Here is a 12,423-nt window from a genome sequence, read left to right as displayed (position 1 = left end):
AACATAGGATAGGGAACTCATCGAGAGCACTCTTGTTGTGATCTTTCGGGTCAAGATCTTCTGCCATAAGTAGTTCATGGTGTTTGGAAGAAGGATATACCACAAACCTCGAGGACTATCACCAAGGTTGCTAATAACCTAAAGGAACTAGCAAACACTATCAACATGAGGTAAGTAGGGTGAATCTCGGGTTCAAGAACCCAGGTATAGAGTACCTACCATCTAAATGGAATCACGAGATGCTTTCGAGAATGACGGCCAGAATAATCCCACTGTGATCACAAAACATGGCTAGTTTACTAGGTGATACTCTAAGACACCTAGGGTCATAATAATACCTCCAACATATATGTCGAGGTAGTAGAGTACCTCAACTCAGCAATTAGTGTGGATAATCTGGCCCAAAGGAACATCGGGAACGACAAGAAGGAAGTTGCAAATGCATCGGACTGTTTAGAAACCTGGGATGACTCGCACATCATAACGGCTATAAATGCTCAAATGATTTGAGACATCCTGCAAAGTGGTGGCATCACAACTCAATCATCATAATGTGAAGGTTCCGACATCAACTCTCAATACACAGAGATAGTAGGAACTGAACTGAGGGTTGAATTCACCAATCTTATAAGTCTATGGATTAGTAGCACGTGGTCCTGATAGAAAGAAGAGGAAACCTAGTTCATTAACCCCGTAGGAAAGATAAGATGACTCGAATCAGAAGGGCATACGATAAAGGAGTAAAAAGAGCCTTACATTCCCATCCACAATCAATTCCCTTGTATAGCTACAGCATTTATAAACACGACTTTGACCAGTTTGACTTAGTAATCCTACAGGCAGTCAGGCTCTGATACCAGAGCTGCCAGGACCTCAATCCTAAGTCACATCGATCTAGCATGTAACACATCATATTACTTTGCAGCCTCACGCACGATATTCCCACGGGTGCCACCATACCTGGCTCGGGACCGTTTGCGCCTTTTGGCTCCTGTCTGTGTCAAAATTGGCGGATCTCAGGTAGGGGGTCCCGAACTGTGCATCTAGGCGGATGGTAACAGGAGACAAGGGACACGATGTTTTTACCCAGGTTCGGGCCCTCTCGATGGAGGTAAAACCCTACTCCTGCTTGATTAATATTGATGATATGGGTAGTACAAGAGTAGATCTACCACGAGATCAGAGAGGATAAACCCTAGAAGCTAGCCTATGGTATGATTGTTGTTCGTCCTATGGACTAAAACCCTCCGGTTTATATAGGCACCAAAGAGGGTTAGGGTTACACAGAGTCGGTTACAATGGTAGGAGATCTACATATCCGTATCGCCAAGCTTGCCTTCCACGCCAAGGAAAGTCCCATCCGGACACGGGACGAAGTCTTCAATCTTGTGTCTTCATAGTCCAGGAGTCCGGCCAACGGTGATAGTTCGGCTATCCGGACACCCCCTAATCCAGGACTCCCACAGTAGCCCCTGAACCAGGCTTCAATGACGACGAGTCCGGCGCGCATATTGTCTTCGGCATTGCAAGGCGGGTTTCTCCTCCAAATACTTCATAGAAGATTTTGAACACAAGGATAGTGTTCGGCTCTGCAAAATAAGTTCCACATACCAGCGTAGAGAGAATAATATTTATACAAATTCAATCTACTGACGTATTCCGTGGCGTGACATCACACCATGGCCAAGCCTTTATTCGAATCGTTTTACTATCCCACCTCAGCGTGTTTGGCGAGGCGGTTTCCTTGGCACGTCTTGTCAAAGCAGAGATCGTGTCCCCTTATTTCGGGATTCACTTTAATACGGGCGCGGGTAACCCAGTCGTGCCCGCTAGCATGTCTCCTCTATCGAAGGCGAGTCCCGAACGGTCACGGCGAAGGCTCTTGGTATTCAACCTCTTTATAAAGAGACCAAGGCTCCACTCCTTTCTTTCAATCTCAATCGAATCCGCCCCTCGGCTCGAGTTCCAACACCCAAAGCTCCAGATTCAGGCACTTCGGACCTTCGATGATGTCCGGCTCCGACCCGCAAGGCCGGTGGATGCCTTCCTCCGTTACGGAAGAAGACATGCTAAAGCTAAGAGATGCCAGGTATCTAACTGGTGAAATTTCTCATAGGCTGCCTGCCCAAGGGCAGGTTATTCCCACTCCCAAGCCTGGCGAAAGCGTAGTGTTCGCGTCTCACTTTCTTCGGGGGCTAGGCTTCCCGACGGACCCCTTCGTGAGGGGGCTCATGTTTTACTATGGGTTGGAATTTCATGACCTGGATCCGGAGTCCATCCTCCACATCTCATCATTCATTGTCGTATGCGAAGCCTTCCTCCGCATTACCCATAAATTCGGATTGTGGCTCAAGACCTTCAAAGTGGAGCCGAAGATGATCAAGGGGCAGCAGGCAGCGTGCGGAGGGGCTGTTATAAGCAAGAATGCTGATGCTCCTTGGCCCAAGAGCTCTTTTCAAGAGGAGCTCAGCCTATGGCAACAAGAGTGGTTTTATATCATAGTTCCAAGGGGCACCAAATGGGTGGCGCCACCTGCCTTTCGCGCGGGTCCTCCACCATGGCTGGCGTCATGGGTCAATAAATGACTTGACTGGGGGCCGTCCAAGGACGTGCCCTTGTTGCAAGTCCGCATTCAAGACCTCCTAGAGAGAGAGATCACTCTGGTCGTAGTAGCACAGGTCGTGCTGATTCCTCGCACCCTGCCCTGCAAACGTCGCCCCCTCCGCCTGTGGGAATTTAACCCAGAGGGACCACGAGCTCTCCAACATTTTATGGGCGCGACGCCCGTGGAGATGTACAAAATTTTCTTCGTGTCACAAGCGATGTGTCCGAACTTGACCGAGGACGCAGGTCTGAGCTGCAATCGCCCGGATACTCAAGTAAGTAGCCCTGTACCCGGATACGCCATCCCATATTTATCACGAACTTGCCCTTTAAAAGAGTTGTCCTTTGAACAGGAGTGGATAGCCAAAGCAAAGTTAATCAGGTGTCCGGCCCCCCTCCCTGAGACCAATCCGGATCCCGTGTTGACCAAGATGCTGGAGGTTGTGCCTTCGGAAGAAGGTGAAGGGGGGAACAAGGAAGCTACCGCCTCCGCAAAGGAGGCTGTTAGGAAAGGAGGGATCGAGAATCCCTCCATCCAAGGGAAGAAGAGGACCGCCTCTGAAGACCCGGAGACCATGGTCTCAAAGCGGGGGAAGAAATCTTCGTCAGAGGGTCCTGCGCAGAGAGATGCCTCGGCCGCATTGTGCCCCCAAGGGGATCAGCCCTCCACCGAGCCGTAAGTAAAAAGGGGAGCTTTTTTTAAATAAAGGATATCCCTGCCCTGTTTTTGATGAATATGACCAAAGTTTTACCTTGTAGTTCGGATCTTAGCCCTTCTCAGCAGAGCTCATCTTTGGGGGATCTTTGTCCGGAGATGATGGAGAGCAAAACGCCTCCCCCCGCCGTACCGTCATGCGAGGCGGGCAACCCTGAGGTGTCGTCGCGGAGGGTTTCTCCGAGTCCGGCGGGGCCGAAAGGCAGTCGTATGTCCCCTCAAAGCCCTCCACGTCTGGCCTTCGAAAAAGGCCATCAGATGAGTCCGGCACCACCTGGTGTACGGTCGGAGGAGCTGAAGGACCTGCTCGGGCGAGCGTCTATCTCAGAAGATCACCGTGCGTTAATGGGTACGATGATTGAAAGGATTTCATCCACTGAGAGAGGATTGCACGAAGCCGTCAGAAGTTTACTGATAGGTTTTGAGGTACGCAAAATGATGTACCTTATGACAGTTTCGCATATAAAATGCGCCCTGTGTAGATAGTAGCCCCTGAGGCTCGGTGTGTTGTCAAAAATGACAACGCACCGAGGATCATAATCCCAGGTATAATGTGTCGCCCTTCCTATGTAGGTGGCGAAGGGTCCGGTGGCTAGCCGGACTGATGAATTTGGCGAACTAAAGCGGCAACTTGACGTGGCGGATGCCGACATCGCGCTTGTCAATAAGCGACTTGACGAGTCACAAGGTGTGCAATTTCTCCGCGGACACCTAGTAAGGGAGCTTGATGCCCGTGCCTTACAACATGTATGCTTGATGCAGATGGTGCTGCTGCCATGGAGAACCTTCGGGGGGAGCTCACCCGAGCCAAGGGGCAGGCTAGAAAGAGTGATGCGGCTGCCTTAAAGGTGGCCTAAGAGCTAAAAGACGAACAGGCTGCTCACTGCCAAAGCAAGAAGGAAATGGGCGAGATGGCCGTGAAGTTAAAGAATGCTGCCGACCGCTGCAAGCTTCTTGAAAAATAAGATCGAGTGGTGCAAGAGGACCTGAAGAAGGACACCACCGAGGCCAAGGCTGCTCGCTCTGCGATGAGAGCTATGAAGGAGGAGCCGCGTCAGGCCGGAGATATCGCGGTTGGAAAGCCCTTTCTGCTGCGGAGGAAATTCATGGATCCTAAATATGCTCAGTTGGACCGGCTGTGGAGTGTGGAGGATGCTTATCTGGACTTGGCGGCAAGTGCCGCGGACGCGGCCGAACACTTCCGAGATCAAAAGGATCACGAAATGGAAAAGGTTTTTTGGTCGCAGTTCCGTAATCTAGAGCGCCCACTTCCATTAACCGATCGCTTGGCCGAATGGCGCGGAGCTGAATAGGTTATCTGGACTTGCCATGAAGGATGTCGTGAGTCTTTTGTGGCCGAAAAGGCCCGAGCCGAAGAGTTATTTTGGCTAGGTGCAGCAGTTCCTTGGTGAGGTGCCGCGTATCAATGCAATGAGGAGGTCGGCATGCATAGAGGGTGCGCGGATGGCTCTTGCCCGTGTCAAGACATACTGGGCGGAGATGAAGGCCACCGATGTTGCATCCCAAGATTCAGACGGAAGCCGAGTACCTGTCGAGCACTATTTTCATGAAGTTCTGCAGGGCGCTCGTTTAATAGAGACGTAGTGCTCGAAGGATATTATGTTCGAATAATATGTATTATTGTGAAACAATGTATCGATGGAATATAAGAGCTTTTTATACTTGTGCCTTTCAAGAATTAAAATACCTCCTATGCGGCCGCTAATGTATATGCATATATAACCTGAAAGATGGCAGTCTTCGGCTTCAGCCCCCACGCATATAATGCGGGGGCGTTTGCAAAAGGCGCATTTTCACACTTGATCCAACGTCTTGGTCCTATAAAGGAGGTGGTAGCACAACAAACTAGGCAACCAGACTATAATGCTTTATCACTTTCACTTAGCCATAGGAGTTTGACAGTGGGGCTGCGATATAGCCCCTAGGGGCACCGCGCTCACCCGAATTCGGGGCGCGTATGTGCCTGATCGGGAAACGGTCCTTCGTCAATGCGGAGGAATCCTATAGATTCCGGTGGGTCATCGAGTGGTTGACCAGTCTCACGCTATATCATGACAGTCAGTTTTCGGCTTTCTCTACTAAGGTGCTCGCCTGGCCGAACCGGGGCACAATCGTAGTACTTCTCCTGGTGCCGCCTTAGCCGATAGAGCGGAACGTAAGGCAGCAAACCATAGGAGCCGGGCAAACCCAACATTTTACCAAAGACATGATTCGGAGCTGATGCATATAAGGCCTAACTCGAGACACCGAACACTCCCTAAGGTATTCGGTCTTTATGAAAATGGGCCGAACAGCGCCCTTTGTAATAAGCCCCTGGTGTCCAGGTACGCCCGAAATTCTGACGTGGCCCATGCCAAAATGCCAGCCTCCTCCTCGGTGATAGAAAAAACCGGGGGATGTATATCAACAAGAGATAGTAAAAAAGGTTTACGTAGGGTCTTAATCTGAAAAGAATCCTTGCAACGGGTCCATACTGCACGTCTGCGCCTATGTCTCGTTGTGCTGTATCCTGGACGGGTGTAGCACGGTGTTCATCTGTAAAAGAGAGGAACTTAGTTGCAAAGATCATGCGAAAATGTATGTTATATTAAATAAACAAAGTATGATTCAAAAAATGAATAAGATTGACCTTTATTGTCTCTGGTTGTACATGTGCGGAGCCCCTTGTGCGAGGGTATGCGGCTAGTAAGCCCTTGTATGTTTACGCCAGACTCGTCTAACCGTGTCCGGGGTCTGAACGACCTGTTTAGGTGCTTTGACTAGTGAAGCTAGTTTAGTGTGTGGCTGTCAAGGTAGTCACACAATATTCCACGCTCGAGGAACACTCGATATTTCCCTTTAAGGAGATGATGCCTCATGGACCGGGCATTTTAAGTGCAAGGGACGCATAATGCGGTATTGCGTTAAAGCGGGCGAAAGCTTCGCGTCCCAGTAGTGTTTGGTAGCTACTTGTAAATGGGGCGAGGTGGAAGGTTAACTTTTCGCGGCGGAAGTTGTCGGGTGAGCGAACACAACTTCTAGCAGTAGAGAGCCCGTACAATGGGCATATGGGCCTGGCATTAGCCCTTGAAAGGAATTGTTACTATGGTGAAGTTTGGTTGGGTCTATCCCCATTTTGCGGATTGTGTCCTAGTATAGCAGGTTTAGATCACTGCCGCCGTCCATTAGTACTTGTGGAAATTGGAGTCCGTCAATTATCGGATCTAATATCAAGGCCGTCCATCCTGCATTCCAGATACTTCTAGAGTAATCATGATTGTCGAAGGTGATTGGTTTTAACAACCAGTGGCAGGACTCCTCTGGGATAGGCCGTATGGCGCGTACCTCTATGGGCACCGCTCTATTTTTCTCTTTTGTCACGTGAAGTGAGTTTACTGTTTTGACTTCTTGCGGGAAATTCTTTTGTTTTCCAGTGCTCTGCTTGTGGGGTTCGTCATCGTCCTCGCTTGGTGTGTCGAGCCCCTTGTGTTCGGCATTGAGTTTACCGGACTGCTTGAAGACCCAACAATCTCTGTGGGTATGGTTTGCAGGCTTCCCGGGAGTACTCTGAATTTGGCATATCTTGTCCAAGATTTTTTTAAAGTTAGATAGCTCGTCCCTGTTATCCTTAAGGGGCAGTTTTTTATGATTCTGCCAAGAGCTTTTGAATCCGGCGTTGACTACCGTGCTCTTCGGGCTGTTTCCCTTAGTCCGGCGTTGGTCCTTGCTGCATTGCAGTTTCCCGTTTCCATCCTTGACTTCGGATGTACTTGGGTCGCTGGTACTGCATCTTGCCAGCCAGCTATCCTCTCCCGCGCAAAAGCGGGTCATGAGGCTTGTTAATGCAGCCATTGTTCTTGGCTTTTCTTGGCCGAGGTGTCTGGCGAGCCATTCGTCTCGGACGTTGTGTTTGAAAGCTGCTAAGGCTTCAGCGTCCGGACAGTCGACTATTTGGTTCTTCTTAGTAAGGAATTTGTTCCAAAATTTTCGGGCTGACTCTCCGGGTTGTTGAGTTATGTGACTTAAATCGTCTGCATTCGGAGGTCGGACATAGGTCCCCTGAAAATTTGCCTGAAAAGCATGCTCGAGCTCTCCCAACTTCCAATGGTGTTTTCGGGGAGACTTTTGAGCCAATGCCGGGCTGGCCCTTTGAGCTTGAGGGGTAGGTATTTTATGGCGTGGAGGTCATCTCCTCTATCCATGTGTATGTGGAGGATGTAATCCTCAATCCAAACTCCGGGGTCTGTTGTTCCGTCGTATGCCTCTATGTTTATGGGCTTGAATCCCGCTGGAATTCATAATCCAGAACCTCGTCGGTGAAACATAGGGGGTGTGCGGCACCCCTATATTTAGGTGTACCGTAAGATTCGGATACTTGATGTGTTGCATTGCTTACTAGAGCTTGCTTTCTTCGCCCGTAGATAGATCTAACTGGGCCATCTTTTTGATGTGAATCCGTGTGCGGATCGCGTACCGGCTTGTGTGCTTCCGGTTCTTTTGCTTCTGGTTCTGCTTTTTCAGGCTACGCGCAGTAGCGACGAGCCTTTTGTGGAGGTTCTTTTGCTCCAGCCACTTGTCCGGCATGAGATCGTCCGAACTGTTATGTTCGCCAGAGACGGATTGTTTATCCAGGTTGTCCTGTTCGGACGGTTGCGCGATGGCATGTTCGTCATCCACCGGTTCACCCTGCTCTATGGCTGGGTCTATATGGCTGCTGTCTTTGTCAAGGCGGGATTTTGAGCGGCGCTTACGTCGCCGTTTTGACTGTTTTTTGTGGGAATGATCCCTCGTGGCGTCCCGTTGTTCCTTGTCGTCACTTCCTTTAGGTGTGTCCACCATGTATACATTGTGAGATGAGGTGGCTGTCCAGTGCCTTATAGGTGCTGGTTCATGTTTATCTCCTACATCGTCGTCCATACCGTCGATGTCTTCTGATTCGAAGTTGAGCACGTCATTTAAACTTTCGACAGCGGCTACGAAGTGGGTGGTGGGTGGGCTTTGAATTTCTTCATCGTCCGCATCCCAACCTTGCTGACCATAATCCGGCCAGGGCTCTCCTGATAAAGAGAGAGACTTTAGTGAATTCAGGATGTCGCCAAAGGGCGAGTGCTGAAAGATGTCCGCGGCAGTGAACTCCATGATGGGCGCCCGATCGAATTCGATTGGCAGGAGCGCGGAAGGTTCGGAGTCCGGCACCTTGGAGTCATGAGCTTCGCAAAGGACAGGGTTGGTGTTCGGCTCAATCGCCGTAGAGATAGCAGCCCCCGAGGCGGTGTCCAGCCACCCGTCCTCGATCGGCGCAGTCGGCTCCGAGCTAAGGGTCGGAACGGACACTTGTGCGGCCTCCAGGGCACTGTCCGGCGGTAGAGCTAGATCATGCCATCGTGACAGTGCGGCGCGCTTGGCTGTGGCTCGAACCCGTCGAAGATCAAGTCTCCGCGGACGTCAGTGCGGCGCGCTTAGCTTTCGATCGTGATAGTGCGGCGCGCTTAGCTTTCGATCTGCTCCAGATGGCCAAGCGAATTGGCCCGCAATGCAAAGCCGCCAAATACGAAGATCTGTCCGAGGAGAAAAGCCTCACCTTGGACTGCATCGTTGTTGATGATCGGAGGAGCCATCTGGCCTAAAGATGACGACACAGAGGAACTCTCAATGAAAGCACCAATGTCGGTGTCAAAACCGGCGGATCTCGGGTAGGGGGTACCGAACTATGCGTCTAGGCGGATGGTAACAGGAGACAAGGGACACGATGTTTTTACCCAGGTTTGGGCCCTCTCGATGGAGGTAAAACCCTACTCCTCCTTGATTAACATTGACGATATGGGTAGTACAAGAGTAGATCTACCACGAGATCAGAGAGGCTAAACCCTAGAAGCTAGCCTATGGTATGATTGTTGTTCGTCCTATGGACTAAAACCCTCCGGTTTATATAGGCACCGAAGAGGGTTAGGGTTACACAGAGTCGGTTACAATGGTAGGAGATCTACATATCCGTATCACCAAGCTTGCCTTCCACGCCAACGAAAGTCCCATCCGGACACGGGACAAAGTCTTCAATCTTGTGTCTTCATAGTCCAGGAGTCCGGCCAATGGTGATAGTTCGCCTATCCGGACACCCCCTAATCCAGGACTCCCTCAGCTCCCGTATATGACAGTGCCGCTAGCATCCATACGACAAAGAACCCGGGCTGACATGACTAGTCGTAAACCCAAGGTGGCGCTAACTTACAGGGACATGCATACATGACCCAGCAACGAACGTGTCGATCAACAACATACGAACCCTAGTCGTAGCAAGCTATAGGGACTTAAAGGAACAATGCGTGACATTTCCCCGAAGGGACAGACACATGAATGAAGAAGGACACATGCCAGCCAGCCTATGTGTTTTGGAGTAGTAGCAAGCTACCAACGCTCAGTAGAAGCACTAGGAGACATTTCCTGGTAAGAGAGTATACCAAGAATAAACAACTAGGTTGTCGTATCCCACACATACCAAGCATTTCAATAATCATACACACAATATGCTCGATATGTGCAAATACGACATGGCATCACAACATGACTCTACAACTCAAGTATTTATTCAATAGGCTTCGAGGAGTGAGTTATTACAAACATGGGTCTCATGACCCAACATTCAGAGCATACAAACAACGGAAGCATCACATGTATGGGTATAGACAACTACAAATGAAAAGGACCGAGAAGCCTGACTATGTACAAGATCCTTCCGAGGGCACAAGATCGTAGCTGAGGTAACAAGCTAAATGTCGAAGTACACGCAGAACTACTAGCGAGACTGAAGTCTCTTTGCAAAACATAAATTAAGCAAACGTGAGTGCAAATGTACCCAGTAAGACTTACATCAGAACTAACTACACATGCATCATTATCAACAAAGGGACGGTGGGGTTTAACTGCAACAAGCCAGCTTTGACTCGGTGGCTATCCTAAACTATGACTGCAAGTAACTCTTTTGAGGTGGCGCACACGAGTCCACATATTCACCATATCAATACACCACTATGGATCCGCTCCTGTCTCCCTACGAGAACGCCATCCATAGCACTCACGCTTATCTTGCGTATTTTAGAGTATCCACTTTCACTTGTCTATGAACCTTATAGGCAACCCAGGGGTCCTTTACCGCGGATGCGGCTATTCGAATAGATCATTTGTAACCCTGCAGGGGTGTACTTCTTCACACACGCTCCCACCACTTACCACCATGTACACGTCATGTATGTCGGCAACCTTTAAGCGGAAGCCTGGCGACGGTGTCAGCCACGACCTGACTAGCAACACAAGTCTCTAGTCCAGGGTTATCGCCTATTCAGGTTCCATCCGCAGGGAGTCCGACCAAAGTTTCCACATACGGCACCGAACAATGTGTGCAGGGTTCCTGAGACACCAAACGGGCACCCAATACACCGTGCAATGTGCCCACAGCATCACAACCCACCCCTCGGGTCAGCACTGCGCACGGCCTCCAACATACTACAAACACTAGAAACTACTTGCAACTCCTAGAAAGAGGACAAGGGCGGCTAATAAGTCGAGAGGGTCAAGTAAGGATCCCAATGAGTGGTAGTAGATGTTCATGGATCACAAACGTGGAACTCAGTTCCTGAGGATGGCTTCAATGAGTCAACCCACCATGTACTCCTACATGGCCTCTCACCTCTACCTTTACCAAATCGTGTTCACACACTTACTCTCCATAGTAAGACTTGTTCACAACTTTCCAATTCATCCTCGGTGAATCAGACCTAACGCAACTCTAAGAAATAGCAGGCACGACAAACAAGCATGAATGAGTAGGCACATCAGGGCTCAAACACCTCCTACTCATACTAGTGGGTTTCATCTATTTACTGTGGCAATGGCAGGTCATGCAGAGGAAAGGGGTTCAGCTACGGCAACATGTAACAGTTGAAACGTTGTTGTCCTAATGCTCTAAAAGAGAGTAGGAGCGAAGAGTGGGATTGTATCGGAATGAACAAGGGGGTTTTTCTTGCGTGGCACTTCTGAAGATAGTATAGTTCTTCATCGGTGTCATCGATTGCATCATCTTAATGTCGTCTACTAAGAGGGGACAAACACCGGCAAACCAAGAAGAAACACAATCAATGCAATGTAACAATATGATGCGTGATCATGACATGTCAATATGCTGTGTTTTGAGCTAATGCAATTAGCAACATGTTAAATGGAGTTGGTTTAAACCCTAGGTTCAAATTCAAACTCCATATGTGATTTCTTAAATGTCATTCGAATGGTTTGTCCTAAACAGTAGTCATAAGTTGTTCTAACATGCATGAAAATTGTATAGATGGATAGATTGGATTTTTTTGATAATTTTTCATATATAGCTCATCTCATTTGGAGTTATGGTTGAATTTATTTGATTTGTAGAAGCTTTGGACATTTTCTGAAATTTATAAATCATTTCTGATTTATTTGAAAATCCCAGAAAATGTTTACTACGTCAGCATTACGTCAGCAGGTCAACTGCACTGACCCTGGTCAAACCTGACCTATGGGTCCCGCATGTCAGTGTCTAACTAACTAACCTAAGTTAATTAGCACTAAACCAACCCCAATCTAGACTAGTTAAGGCCGTGGGCCCACTTGTCGGCATTAGCAGGGTGTGACGCTCGGATACTTAAGCTACAATGAAGCTCTGCTAATGATGCCATGTCTCCTCGATTACTGTTGCTAATCTCGCGTTAGTTCGAAACCGATTCGGATTCAAATTAAAAATCAGGCAAACAACAAAAGTTTTCAAACTTTAAAACTAAAATGTTTGAGTTGTGCCAAAAGAATGCAAAGGTAATTGTGGTGCAGAAACCCCACTTTTGTAAAATGTTTTACTACTCTAAAAATGATTAAAACAGTAGTTGAAATGATTAAATAAGTGCCTTTGATATTTTAAGAAATGCTAAACTATTTTTATTTTGAGGTAAAACTTCTTAGAATAGTGGATTATTTTGAAACACTAGTTTTGGAGCTATTGTCATATTTTACTAAAATAAAAATAAAGTGTAACTAAAATAAAACAAAAAAGAATAAAAAGAAAACAACAACAAAAGAAAAGAAAA

This window comes from Triticum aestivum, chromosome 4B (genome assembly GCF_018294505.1).
Source record: "Triticum aestivum cultivar Chinese Spring chromosome 4B, IWGSC CS RefSeq v2.1, whole genome shotgun sequence".
NCBI classification, from domain to species: domain Eukaryota; kingdom Viridiplantae; phylum Streptophyta; class Magnoliopsida; order Poales; family Poaceae; genus Triticum; species Triticum aestivum.
The sequence above is the reverse complement of the archived record's forward strand: the minus strand, read 5'-3'. Positions refer to the sequence as shown.